Source organism: Sciurus vulgaris (genome assembly GCF_902686455.1).
Source record: "Sciurus vulgaris genome assembly, chromosome: 2".
In the NCBI taxonomy this organism is placed as follows: domain Eukaryota; kingdom Metazoa; phylum Chordata; class Mammalia; order Rodentia; family Sciuridae; genus Sciurus; species Sciurus vulgaris.
Window position 1 is genome coordinate 195438116 of NC_136462.1, and position 15127 is coordinate 195453242.

Sequence of the window (15127 nt, forward strand, 5' to 3'; positions counted from 1 at the left end):
CCTCCATTCTCCATGATGGGTGGTAGGGGCAGAATCTCTCACTCACCCTACATACAAGGGAGGAATTTTCTAGAAGAGAAATGAGGAGTCAGACAACTGAAGAAATAACTCAGTCCCTTATAGAGGCAGGATTCTCCAGTGAAACAGAACCAGTAGATGGACGGATGGGTGGATGGGGTTTAACATGAGGGATTGGCTCATGTGATAATGGAAGCAGAGAGATCCCATGATCTGCTGTAGGCAAGCTATGAGTCCAGGAAATCTAGTGCTTTAGTCCTAGTCCAGCCTGCAAACCAGAAAAGTCAATGGCATAAGCACAGTTCAAAGGCCTGAGGATCAGGAATGCCAATGTCCAAGGGGAAAAGATGGCTGCCCCAGCTCAGTCAGAGAAGGCAAAGTCAGCCTTCTTCCATCTGTGTGTTCTATTCCCGCCCTGGTCCTTGAATGATTCCACACACAACTTCTTTACTCAGGCTGCCAATTCCAATGTGAAACTCTTCCAGCAGCACCCTCACAGACTCACCTAGAAACAATGTTTTACCAGCTGTCTGGGCAACCCTTAGTCCAGTCAAGTGGGCACATGAAATCAGGCATCCCAGTCCCTCATACCGAGAATGGCGGTGTTGTGATAACTTTCTAAGGTTACTATTATCATTGCCTTTATTTTTCTCTCACCTTTGCACCATTTATTCTGTAAATGACTTTAGACTTTGCTGCCAACCCTCTCCTCAAGTTCCTTCAGGACAAGAAGAAGTGTTATAGTCTGTACATGACCTTATACTAACTCACTTACCCAGGCACTTGTGAAAAATCATTTAAACCTGATAAATGCCAGGTATTTATCTAATTGACTTCTTTTCCATCATTTCAAGTTATAGAGAATGTAAGACTCCAGAACAAAATTCCAAGACGTTTTATAATTATTTAAAATGGTGTCTATTTGACAGCATATATGGTGTTTACTTTTAAACAGTGGGAGAGTGCTTATAAATAGAAATAATAGAACAATTCAGTATTAAGTAAATCTTACATCTGCTATTTAACCACTTGAGGGGAAACAGTTTTGTAACAAGTGGCAATGGTCAAGAAAGCTACGAAAATTTAGGCCAGTTGTCACGGAAAATAACTTATTAGTTGCTAAGCTACCGGTCCTACAAAGAACTCAATTAGGGGAGACAAATAAGCTTAACTAGACCCACTCTATGAAAGTGGAAAGTTGTAGCTGTCAGGTGATCTGGCAGAAGCGTGGCAGGCAAAATGATTGACAAACTGGTCTTTGCTTGGCATGAAATTTGGCTTTGATTTAGTGAGTGACTGACAGGCGGGTGTCATTGGAAAATGTGGATTGTGTATTGGAGGGGCTATTTTGCAACAAATTGACTGACACATTACAGAAGTTGTCCCATAGATGGAGAAAACTAAATAGAGATTTGTTTTGACAAGCACTTCCTTTTTACCTGTTCATTTTGTATACAGAGAAGAGAGAGGGGAAGTCCTCCTAGTGCCAACTGATTTATCCAGCAGATATGGGAATGACAGTGGCCCATGGGTGCATGGAAGGCGTCCTGGAGAGTGGAGTCAGGAGAGAGGTGAACAAGTTCAGGTTCTTCCATGTGATAGAATTTTAGAACGTAAGCCCCCTTTCACGGAGCTCTACATTAGCTGAGGTCTAGAAGTCTGGGTGCCATCTCTGTCACCTCTTGTGAATTTGGTTGCCAGATAAAATAGGGAATGTCTCACTAAAATGAATTTAAAATAAACATTGAACAGTGAATAGTTGTCTAGTGTAAGTGTGCCCCAATATTGCACGGGATATCCTTACACTTTGAAGATCCTTGTTTAACTGAAATTCAAAACTATCTGGGCATCCTATATTTCCATTTGTTAAATATGGCAACCCGATGTGAAGTCACTCTGCTTGGGAATGAAGCCCGTGCAGGTAAAACTGGAGCCAAGAGGTGCCAAGAGACAGATCCTGGTGGCCTCTTTTGAGCACTTGGATCCAGCCATGCCAGAAGCTTGTCAAGCCACGTTCTTCTCAGATCCAAGCAAAACCCTCTGACATGTGTTCACTAAACTAGTCTGAGTTTGCTTTCCCCCCTCTTTCCCCCACTCCAGTTTTCTCCCCTCCCCTTATCTATGAGGTGAGATTGCAATGGAGGCCCCTTTATTATTCCTCACACAGGTTGAAATGCAGAGCTGAAATGCATAGGATCCAAAGCATGCCAGATGTTTTATTTTGGGAGTTTGGAGCTTTTCAGATTTGGGATTCTTGGATTAAGGATGCTTAACCTGTTCAAGACCAGCCATCAGAATGGTCATTTGTCTTCCTGAATTACAGCCAGTTTTTTCTGGTGATTTCAAACCTTTTTCCCTCTTCTCCAGCCTCATTAATCACCACCATAATTTTTCTGAAAGTTGACAATGAGTACTTCTCTTGCAAACCACCCATTATTAAAGAAATAATTTGAAATAATTGTTTAACATTTAAATTAAACAAATAATTATCGAGTCTTTTATGGAAATTGAAAGCCAAGGGACAAGATAGAAACATCACGATCACTTGGTGCTAAATGCATAGATTAAAGAGCTTTGTTCATTTCTTGCCTTTGTTCAAGGAACTGACCAACTTAGCCTCCTGACCAACTAGGCTGTTCACGAGTTCCAAGTGTTTATAAGCTACCTTGTCTCAAAAAAGGATTTGAGTCCACTTAGAACAGGAATCTTGTTTGCCTTATTAATTGGTGATTTGGAAGTAGAAGCAACAGAAACCAACTTATTTAGCTGATGTAGGATGTTGAGTTATTGGCCGCAGGAGGCGGGTACCTCAGACAGGTGGGTCCAGCAGCCCTCTGGAGGGGCTGGCTCCAGGAACTAGAAAGCCCTGGGGACAGGCCTGGGGACCGGCCTGGGCACTGGCTGCTGTCCTCTAGCCCCCGCACTTGCCTTCGAACTCCCGATTTCCTCTGCACTTGGCCTGTTTGATGGAATCCGGGGGTCTCAGATCCGGGTGATGACTCATGTTCAGAAACTTGGTGTTCCCCAGTCCCAAATCCTGGGAGACAGGCTGATTGGCTCACTCGACCCAGGTCTCCTTGCCAAGGCCAAGTTGGTCTGGACAAGGTCACAGGATGCAAACATGGCTGACAAGGACCGGTCCCAGAGGGCTGCCACCCATTCTGCGTCCGGAGAATGTTGGACACCCAGAGGTCTGACAGGTGCCGGGGTGCGAGTGACGAAGCTGTTGTGTCAGCCTGTCCCTCCTCCGCGCTCCATCCTGGGAGTCTGGAGTCTGGGATGATACAAATGGCATAGCTCTGGGTACTTAGGTACTTACTGCTGTCCAGAATGGAACTCCAGATAGCACCAGCCTGGCGGCGCCCAGCTGTGGAAATGAGATTGGGAGTTTAGGTGTCCACTACTAGGAAAGCCACGTGGTCCCCTGCAGTAGAATTTGGAGTCCTGGACTGCAACCCAGCACCTGTGCCACAACTCCAGGTGTCTGTTCCCTGGTTACTAAGGATCAGTGGAATCGGAGAAGGAAATATCCCAAAACTCTTTGAAGTAAATCTGTAAATATGAGCTATTAAAATATCAGAGTGTCAGGGCTGGGTTGTGGCTCAGTGGTACAGTGCTTGCCTAGCATGTGTGAGGCCCTGGGTTCAAACCTCAGCACCACATATAAATAAACAAATAAAGATTTAAAAAAATCAGAGTGTCTCTAATTTGTCCATATTGGAAAAGTTCTGTTTCAGGAAACTCATCTCTATCATATCCTGAAGACTTCTTGTTTTTTCTTTCTTTCTTTTTTTTCTTTTTCTTGCTTTTCTTTTCTTTCTTTCTTTCTTTCTTTTTTTTTTTTTTTTTTTTTTTTTTTTAACCAGGGATTAAATCTAGAGGTGCTTCAGCATGCCACATCCCCAGCCCCTATTTTCTGTTTTGACACAGGATATCACTAAGGTTGCTCAGGGTCTTCCTAATTTGCTGAGGCTGGTCTTGAACGTGCAATCCTCCTGCTCAGCCTCCCAAGTCCCTGGGCTCACAGGCATGTGCCATCACACCCAACAAGGCACATTTTGTAAAGAAATCAGAGGGCCAACTGTGTTTGCAATGGAGTTTGCAGCAGAGGCTCCAGAGGCAGAATGTCTGGGTTCCAACGCTGCAGGTGCCACTTCCTGACACTGTGACACTGAACAAGAAGTACAACCTTGACCTCCTGTTTCCTCATCAGCAGGACTGAGCTACTGAGTGCATCTGCTCCATACTCTGTGAACGTGAAGGAGGTGGTCAGTTCAAGTTGGCAAGCTCCCTTGGCCTGACCAAGTCTTAGGTGGTCGCTTAGTTAAGGACTCAGTGAATGTTCATATTATCCCATTTATTCTTCCTTGAATTTTATCCCAGAGGCTACAGGGAGGCATTATGAGGAATCAAGTCGTCTATGCTAAATTGCGTCTGTGCATTGAATGACTATGACCCAGAGAAAAGAGGGCAAGTGAAGCAGACACCCTAGGCACTGAGCTCAACAGTGGTTCTGGCCATAAGTCCTGCTTTATGGCCGTCTATAAAGCAGCCCATCAAGAGGCTCCTGACAAATGACCTGCAGTAATGAGCAGGCGAAAGCGCGACCCAGCAGAACACTCACACAGATCTCCCATAAAGCACCGGGTGCCTTGGACCCCCTTCCTCCTCTGCCTCAGTCCCTGCTCTTCCTTCAGCTTGTGGGCTCACCTCTTAGTATCCAGTTCCATCCATCCATCCATCCATCCATCCATCCATCCATTTTTTCAATGAATTAGGTTTTGATATATATCATCAGTTCATTTGTTTTAAATCATATAGCAAGTGTTTATTGAGTTAATATCTGCAGCTTAGCTTTATCGAACTCTTTCTATATGGTAGGCTCCTTCACAGCATCATGATAGGAAGAAAAGCAGTACTGACTTTTATTGAGCATTTATTCTGTGCCAAGTACCATGATAAATGCTGTGTTTGCATGACCTCATTTTATCCTCAGAAAAATCTTTCTGACTCAAGGAGCTATTAATAGCAGCATTTTTTAAAAGGTCGGGGGCAATATCTTAGAGAATTTGGGTAAATTGTCCAAAGTCACATAGCTACTAAATTATAAATCCAGGGTTCAAATCCATGTCCATCTAACCTAACAAACAAGATCTTAGCTCCTACAAGGGGTAGCCCCAGTGGATCTAAAACTCCAGTCTATAATTTGTTTCCAGTAATGAAATCATAAGAAAGGTAGCACTTGAACTACATAATAAAGCATGCAGGAGGAAACTAGTAATGAAATCATTTAAAATAGCATTTATTCCATTTGAGAACAGCAATAAAGCAGAAACCCACAGCATGGTCCCATTTTCCCAGTATAACTCATTATAAGGGCATTAATCCATCAGTGTTAATCTGATGAAAGCCAAGGAAGAGTTACAAATCCTTCCACTGAAAATGACAGAAATCCAGCTCAAACCGTCTTGAGGAATAGGGAAATGTGTAGACTCGCTTCACTGAAAAGGCGACGGGCAGGACTGCTTCAGGTACAGCTTGATCTAGCGTCGTCAAGGACTAGTTTTGTTTTTCTTCACTTTTTCCTCTCTACTGTCCACAGCATCAGCTTCTTCTTCAGGCCTCTAGTGGGTTTCTACTGGCAGTTCCAGGACCTTCTATTTTAGTAGGAAGGACACTATTCCAGTAGTACTATCAAGAAGGAAAGAATTTCCCCCATTTTTTCCCCAGGAGCCCTAGCAAACTCTGCTACAGATTTCCTTGGTTCTGTCTAAGTTTCTGCCCACCATGAGTTCAGTCATGGTTGCCAGAGGGGTGGGCAGGATGGGATTATTGACCCTAACCAGATCTTAGAGCTGAGGCAAGGGTCAATACCACAGGAATGACATGGCTGACCGTGGGAGAGAATTAACTGCCCCAAAGCAAACTGCAAATGGTATAATTTGAAAGGGGAAGATGGATGGAAGATAGGCTGCAGGAACAACTGGAGTCCTTTACACCAAATGATTCGGGTTTCTGTTTAATTACTAAGTGCCCAACTGTGTCTTTCTGAACCACACAGCAGCTCAAATTAGCACTGTACTAAAAAAAAAATTTTTACCTTATTCATTACTATATTGGAAGCATTTTCTAAACCAACTGCTACATTTCTCTAACATGAGGAAATGTGGTATATTTTCTTCCCAGAGTTCTTCAGAAGTCCTGACTTTCAGAATGCCTTGAGTCTAATGAGTTCTCCCTTATATCAGCTCTGTCTCTCACGTATGCAAATGGCATCAACGTGCAATATTTCAATTAAAATTCGATTAGGGTGTCATGGGATGCTGTTTCAATTGCAGTTCATGCCACATTGCGTATTTGACAAACATACTGGGCCAGTGTAAACTTTTCTTTTTGTGATATTTTGGTCAGAGGGAAAGCCACGTGTCTCAGTGAAGGACACAGTTTCCTGCAAGTGTCGAAATGGGAATTTGGAAACCCTAAACAGCTTAGGGGTCCCCTTCCAGTCACATATCTACAGATCAGAGGATAAGAGTATAACTGTTACCAAACGAATGTCTGCATGAATTATCACTCTCTTCTCTCCTCTCCAGAAATAGGGGAACTAACAGATCCGCAGAGTAAGGAGCGGAAAGTGGTGCTGGTTCCGGGATGCTTTGTCTCGTCAGGGAAGAGCAGAATGCAGCCCCTCATCAGTTCAGATCACTGTCCCGCCATCTCCTGCCTGTTACTTGGATAAGGGTGTGTTTCTAGAAGAGGGGGCAGGCTGTGCTTGCATGTGTGTGCAGAGAGGGGTGGGGACAACAGGCTGGGCAGGGCACATGCTCTCCAGCTGCCCCATCTTCACCAGGCCCTGCTGCCTCTTATCCAGGACGTTCCATTTGTGTTACCTTCCTGGACCCAACTGGCAGTGTGTTCGTGGTCCTTTATGAGAGCACCCTAGACCAATAGTCTGGTGACTTTTCCATCCAATGTCTTTCAAATGTTTGTCCCACACCCAGTTAGGGTAGAGAGACTCCAATGTTCTTTTTAAGTTTTTTCCAGAATCAAAACTAATTATAATTTTATGATTTTACTTCCATTGGCAGACCGAGAGTCAATAGTCAAAAAGAGAAAAAGAATGACAAAATATTTCCAACTTCTCTGCAGTTTTGGCTTTTCTTTGAAATTCTTTTGTGACTTTTTATGAACCAAGCAACTTCTTGGGAGGTATATTAAACAGTTTAAAATTCGCCATATAAATGGCACCCCTTGTAAATCACAGCACACCACACATGACGTGGTCCTGGAATCCCCCACACCACAACTGCCAGCTTCGAGCCGACTACAAAAGTGTGTATGTTGGTCACAAAAATCCCAGCAAAAACATTCCAGGGCTATTAAAATGTTATGGGTTCATATCTTGGCCTGCTCCACAAGACAGCAGGAAACGTCTTCATCAGAGAAGGGCCCCTCTATGTTTTTCCAACTCTCCCCGTCAGCCATTCTAAGCTCGCTGTAGATGGGGAGCCTGGGAAGCTGCCCAGCTGACCACCCTCAGCTCACTTCTGAGGGAGCCAGGCAGGCACCTCGGAGAAAGCTCTGCGTCACAGAGGTGAGCAGCTGGCACTGGGGAATCTGCAGAGTCAGATCCCAAGAGGTTTTTCTGGCTTGGTAAGTGTATTGCAAAGTGTCCTTGGTTGTTGCTCTCTGTTGCCTGCTTTGTGATGTGTCTAATTCAGGAATCAGTGAACTATGGGCTGGTCTACCAGCTGCTCACTGTTGTAAACAAAGTTTTATTGGAAGTCAGCCATGACCATTTGTTTCCATATTGTCTATGGCTTTCTTTGCACTCCACCAGCAGAATGGAGGACCCACGTCAGAGGGGAAAATATTTACTATGTGATCCTGTAAGAAATATTCTGTCTTCCCTTCATGTAATTCTCTAAAATGGTACAAAATGTTCATATTCATTAAATGCAGTTTCTTCAAGTGAATATGTCCCCCTGATATAAGCTCCTGAGGTTCCTCTTCTAAATACTTGTGACACTTGTAATCATCTAGTCACTGGACATCTTCAGACTGTAAACTGCTTGGGAACTCTGTTGGTTCTGACTGTATTGATCCAGAATGCTTTTGACCACACATGAAGGTCCTTTAACTGTGACTTAAACAATGAATATCTGAGTTCTCTCACTCAATGAAAATCTGGCTAAACATGAGTTTAGGCTCAGCAGGAGGCCCGACCGTGCAAACCTTCGTGGCCCCAGACCTGGACTGTCCTTCCCGTTCCTCCAGGCGGGGCTTGCTGATTCTTTGTCCTCAGGTCACTTCGCAACCGAGAATCTGCTGCTCTGCAGCTCCCATCTACCCTCCCTCTTGCCAACATTCCTAGCAGAATTGAAGGACCACGAGCACAGAGGTTTCTCTACTAAGGTTCTGCTTCTTAACCCAAACAGAAAACCACAAGCAGGTTCCCCGACTGTATGTCCCTGGATAGAGAGATCAGCTCCTCCCAACATTCCTGACCACTCTGCCCCTAGGGGTGGAACAAAACTGAAGCCAGTGGATGTTCAGCAGCAATGGTGGGCAGATGCACCCATGGATGGATGCATGAATTGCAGACAAAATCTTTCAAATTTAGTTTGATTTGGTGCCAGCAGTGGGCAATAGAGAAGGGGCCTTTTGCAGCAGAACTCTTGGGAGTCATCAATATTTTCACTTTACAGATGGGAAATGTGAAATTGCCAGAAGAGGAAATTGTACCCTTTAGTGAATTTTGACATTTTCTGACTGTCCACCATGCCCCATCTTTCTACTAATAATGCCCTAATTTGAGGAACCAACTCTCAAACAATGAGGCAGGTGGAAACCCAGGACCTGCAAGAGAGTCCATGCCACAGATCAATGGCATCCATCCCCTGGCATGGCTGCTTGGTTCAAAGGTGGGTGCAGACCCATGGGAATGCAAACAGGAGGAATCCAGAATCCTAGCAGATGCTGCCAAGAATGAGGTTGCTGGTAGTCCCCATGGAAGAGCCAGGCTGACAGTGAAGTCCACACAGAGGGAGCACTGGAGGTTCATCATAAGAAGGAATCTGGACCTGTGCCTGAACTAGACATTTTATCTTTCTATTTGAAACTACAGAAAACCTGACCCAATGGCTCTACATTGCAGAGAACTGGTTTTGCTCAATTAACTAAATCTAGACATGGGGCAGATTTACTCTGGATATTTAGCCAGAGAATTAATGGTGTTTTCCAGACCCTAGGTTTTTAATTATTAATTTATTTCCCTTCTATTTTTACTTAATTTTTAAGGCAGACCTCCTCTCGGTTATAATATAGCTGCCAGCCACAATTTTCCCCTCTGGATTCAGTAAATGAGGGGAGGTCAAGCAGGATTTTTGAGCTTTGGCTTCCTGGGACCCTTGCCTACTCCAGAACAAATCAGTGGGGAGAGGGAGTGTGCTGATTGGCTTGGCTGTGGAGTTGGGGAAAGAGCTGGCTATCCCAGACCCACAGAAATCAAATGGAGAAAAAGTAGGTCTCCCAGTGAAAATCTGAGCTGTATCAGAAAGGATGGATGGACAGAATACCAGAAGGGAAAGAACAGTACCCACTAAACTATCAACTCCTGGACTCTTCTGGGCAATGCGAGCCAAAATTTTACCTTTTGTCCCTACACTTATTTGACTTAATGACTCTCCTTTATCATAAATGGGTACTCATTGGTGGAGGTAAATGCTATCATTGGGAATTGGGCTATTTTTCAATCACTTCACCTGGCAACCCAAATTTGCTCCTGTCTTCATTTTTCTTCTGTGACTTTTTATACCCTAACGTATCACGTTACCGATTTTGCATTTTGTCTCACAGATCCCAGTGGAGAGTACGCTCCGTGAAAGTAGCGATTGGGGTTTGTGTCCTGACCCTCAGTGTCTACGTCAGTACTTGGCCCACAGTATGCACTCAGTAAGTATCTGTGGAATGAATGAATGAGTGGATGGATATGTGCACAGATGGCACACATTTTAGTAGAAGAGGAAGGTCTTCCAAGAAGAGTGGATCCACTCTACAGAGAGCGCAGGGTCTCAGGCTCCTGAGAGCCAGTCCAGGGGCACCCTCTGGCTCCCTCTTGCACCCTGGAACTCAGATTCCCGGTCTTGCCCCAGCCAGACTTTCCTCAGTGGTACCATGCGTTTTTCTCCGTTTATCTGCTTCTGTCAAGTCTCTGGGTGTTCACATTTCTTGAAATATCCTCTGCCTGTGTATTTGAGTTCAGGTTGAAATTTTCATTCCTGGCTGAACAGGGAAGATGGTGATGATGGCTTATTTAGTCCACTGAGAGACTTTGGGCTTTATTCTTGCTCTCTCCTTGTATCCTTTGTCTCCACTCACACTTTCCACTTGTGCTTCTGGAGGTCTTAGAGTCTCCAACTCTCCAGTGTGGGCCGGTCACACCCAGTGCTATTCCAGCTTGGGCCAATAGTCCCCTGGTGTGACTGCTAGCAAGTGGTTGTTCACCTTAGCAGCATTCAGTAGAGACCTGCAGAGCCCTCTGATGTCCAAGTGGGCTGTGTGTTGAGAGTCCTGCCAGCCTGGATGGGAACCAAGGTCATGGCTCTCAGGCACAGATGGTATCCAGGTGTGGCTCACCCAGCTGGGCTTCATCTTGGAACTGCTAATGACTCTCCCAGCTGGGGTCAGTCTCCTCACTTGCATTCTGCTCTGGGCCTGAAGGACTGCTGCCCACCTCAAGCATGGCTGGGTGGGGATGATTTAAGAACCTGATGCTCCTTAAAATGTCCCTGAAATCCTCCCCTAAAAGGGAATCATGAACTGTTATGTGCCACAAAGAAATATGTGGAGCAGGACCACCCAAACCACAGGGCTTTGCCAAAGTGATGATCAATAATTTATTCAAAAGTTCATGTTAGGAAATTGGAAGAAATGTAGATGGGTTAAGAATACTTTTAAGTGTCTTCAGATTTTAAATTTTGTCATCTCATCCTACCATTTCAGCCCTTGTTAATCTCAAACAAGTGACTGAAATCAGGGTCTCACAAACATGCTCCTCAGAGAAGCAATGGTGGCAGCAGCTGGGAACTTATAGACTCAAAAGTCTCAGGGTCTAGGCCAGAATTGCTGACCAGAGACTCTGGAGGGGTTCCCGGCAATGTGGGTTTTGACAAGCCATCCACAGGCGGTCAAGTTTGAAAACCACAGACAAACTCCCATCTGAATGTCTCCATGTATCAAGTTGATCGAACTTACTCCTCGTAAGGTGGTTGGAAGAATCAGATTCAATAGATTTTGCATGTCAAGCATTTAGCACAGTGTCTGGCACTCTGTGTTTGATACATGACAGCAACAATTATTGTTATTATCATCATTGGATTTCTTTTCTAGGTGACCCACGAATCAGTTGAGTTGGCACATCTACCTACAAAATAACAAAGGAAGATATTTTAATATAAATCATTAAAACAATAGCTAATTTATTGAGCTCCTCCTCTGTGCCAAGCACATGGCTAAGGGCTTCACAAACAGTCTTCAATGCTGGTTAGAAGAAAACACTAAAAGATGAGCATGTTCATCCTCTGCCTTCCACAAGTAACAAAAGAGGCTTGGACAGCTTAAGTGACCTACTTAAAATAATGCAGGTAGTGAGTGCAAGTCAGAGAGAGTACCCAGGGCCCAGGTTAGTGAGAACGTCACCACAAGGCCATGCCAAGGTGCTTGGAACTGGTACTGTGGAGGTGTTTGTCTTTGTAACTATAGTATCATTTTGAAAATCTCAGTGAAGGACTGGGTTAGGGCATTTAACCAGCAGATGCTAAGCCCTAAGTTCAATCACCAGTACACACACATACACACACACACACCTTCTCAATGAAATAAAATTCTGACCACTCACTACACACATATCAATATGTTAACTACTAATTAATTATGGAAGAAGGTTCTAGATCATGTGTTTGCTTGAAATTATGGTTTTTATTATTTTTTAAGAGGCCAGGAGCAAAGAGGATCCCTGTGGCTGTCCTCCTTAAATCCTTCCATGACTCTTCATTTCTGACAAGTCTCGTGGGTTGTATGACCAGGAAGGAGAATGATTTTTGAGGTCAGAGCTAAGGAATGCCCAGCATGTGGAGTCAAATTTGTTTCCTTTGGGTTGCAGTTTGGAGCACTGACCACCTGAGCCCAAAGATCTGTCAAGAGAGTCAACTTTGAAAGAAGTTCTCTTCAGTCACGGAAGGTAAATCTTCAGGTGCAGATTAAAAGGAATAAATGTGGAAATGTGACCCATAATTACTGTTAAGCATGTGTTAGCAGTTGTACATACTAAAATGGCTTTCTTGGCCCATGCTGAATGCCAAATTTGTGCCATTTTTCCATACCACACACACAAAAAAAATTCTGGCACATAAAACATCAATGACATCCTATAAAATAATTTTCAAAAATGGGTAAAATCATATGTATATCAAAGGAATTTCAGACCGAGCTGTTGAATTTGTAAAATGAATATATTTAAAAACCCTTCAACATGATGTTTCAGGGTAAAATGTATAAAATACATGTTTATTCAGTGCAAAGTGTTCGTTTTATCCAAGAAAATGTTCAAGGGTACAAGTAGGCCAGGAACAAAACCCTGGAGATTTTCTCACTTGAGAGAAGCCAGTAACTTTACCTGTTGTTTGAGAATTTCTGCCTAAATCTGAGAAGCAGGACCTCAGAGACATTACCAGACATTGGGTGTGTTGGAGAACATCCCCCATTTCTAAAATGTCAGCATGGACAATAGCCCCAAGAGGCCAATGGTAGTTTTGGCTTCTGCCTTACATTTTATTTCATTTTCCCCTCTTAGCTTCTCCCCAACTTGCTCTTGAAAGGCCTTCTGTTCTGTCAGCCATAATGACATCTGCTGGCGGACACAGGAAGTCATAAATCTGTAGGTTCCCTCTCAAACAAACCTTGTTAATGCTGCCATTTATCACAGGGGCTGGGGTGCAGTCTCTGGAGGGCTGGATGCAGCGTCCGTTCCTCCCATATCCCTTTCCCAAGAGAGCAACCATGTTCAAAGCAGCCACTTACTCATCTCCCATTTGCAGAACTGAAAGTCAGACAGAAACAAACCCCATCGCCAACTCCAGCTCTTGGAAAGAAGCCATGATTCCAGGCAACAATAGACGACTGGATGCTGGGGACTGAAGCAAGTGGTTCTCACCAGCTCTGTCCCTGCTCGTTTTCAGCAGACCCCTGCCTGCTGCTAGGAGAGGGATGGAGATTTGTCCCCCAGGCTCTGCTGTCTCAACTCTGCTTTAAGGGCAAAGTTGCAACAGGGTGAGTGGAAAGAGGATTATTCAAACTCAGGCTTACTTTTCTCTGAACTCATACAGGAGATGTCCAGGGTGCATTTCTGAGAAGTTCATGGTGTCCTAAGCCTTCATTCAAGTCCTCCACGTCACTTTGCTACTCAAAGGGGGATCCCTTGACCAGCTGCACCAGCATCCCTGGTCAGAGCTTGTGAGAAATGCTGCCACTTTGATGTGCTTTGGTTTTACACCATCAGAGCCTTGCTTTAAACAAGCCCCAGGTGATACCTGCGCATGTCCAAGTTGGCACACTTGTGTCCACACTGGCCTCCTCGCCTCCGCACCCTTGGCATTCAGGGCCAGGTCCTTCCTAGTCTGTCGGGGTCTTCTCCGTGTAGTGTAGACACTTGGCAGCATCCCTGGCCTCTACCCACTAGATGCCAGCAGCACCCCTGAGTTGTGATAACTAATAAAGGTCTCCAAACATTGTCAAGTGTCCCCTGGGGGAGGGGAAATTCACCTGTGTTGAGACCCCAGAAACTCAAATTGTAGTCTGTGGATGGCAGCTTCAGTGTCACCTGGAACCCTGTTACAAACACACATTCTCAGACCCCACCCAGACTGGCAAAGTCAAGAGACCAGAAGGGGCCCAGAACTCTGTTTAAACTCTCTGGGAGACACAGGCATGTGGGGTCTATGAGACTCAGGCTCAGAGTGCAGACAGGGAAAAGTCAAGCAGTGAATCACTAGGCATTTGGTGACATAGAAGTCACAGGGGTCACCTCATTACCAGGAGGCTGCAGGATGTGGGGTTTAAGAGCACAAAGCCAGAGCCACGCCAGGAGGGTTTGCAGCCCCACTTCCACCTGTGCTATCTTCATAACCTTGGCTAAGTTATCAAACCTTTCTGGGCCTCAGTTTCCTCATACATCAAATGGGGACAATAAAAGCACTGTTCCTCATCAAAGTGTTTAGGGATGAATACGCTGTATGTCAAAGTGCTTATAACAGTGCTTGGCACCAAGAGCTTCATACATGTCACCTGCTAGTATTATCTTCACCATCATTTGCCTGTGTTCCCCTTGTTCAGTTCCCTAAAAGTCAAGCAGGTGCTTAATTCTCTGCCACATGCTTAGTGGGCCACCCTGGCCTGGCCTGGAGCAGCCTCTCAATGAGCATTGGTGGAGAAAGTCATTGCAGTGTCCATGGGGACATGAGGACGCCAGCAGGAGCTCTCTGTCTCCCATGGCTTGAACTTCGCTCTGGAGCCTGTATGTTCTGCAAAGGGATTCCAGCTTCCTGGATCAGTTTCCATACATAGGGGTCCTTGCAACTGAGCAAAAGTGAACTTTCCCCTCTGTGTGGATTAGACTGGACCTCAGGCAGATCTGCAGGTACTCTGTAGTTGCCTCACCTTGTGCTTAGGACACTCATAAGCATCAAAGCACCATGTCTTATTTTGTTTAAAAACTTGAGCTATGGTAATAATGAGAACTCTGCTCTCCATCTCCACTAGAAAGCCAACTGGGAAGAAGGGAAAGGCCCCTACCCCAAGTGACCATACAAGTAGTGAGAGAGAGGACAAAATTCAGAGAATAAAAAAAGACTTAGAAGCAAGAGCTAAAAACATTAGAACAGACAGGACTAGAAGAGAGAGCACAGCAGAGAGAGGCCTGCAGCCAGGCTGGGCATGCTGCCTTCCATGGGTATTTTTTAAGGTCTGCTGTGTGCCCAGCATGACACTGAGAAGCGGACACTGCAGTCAGCACAGTCTCTGTCCTTGCCCTGCTGAAGGTCACGGTCTGGGG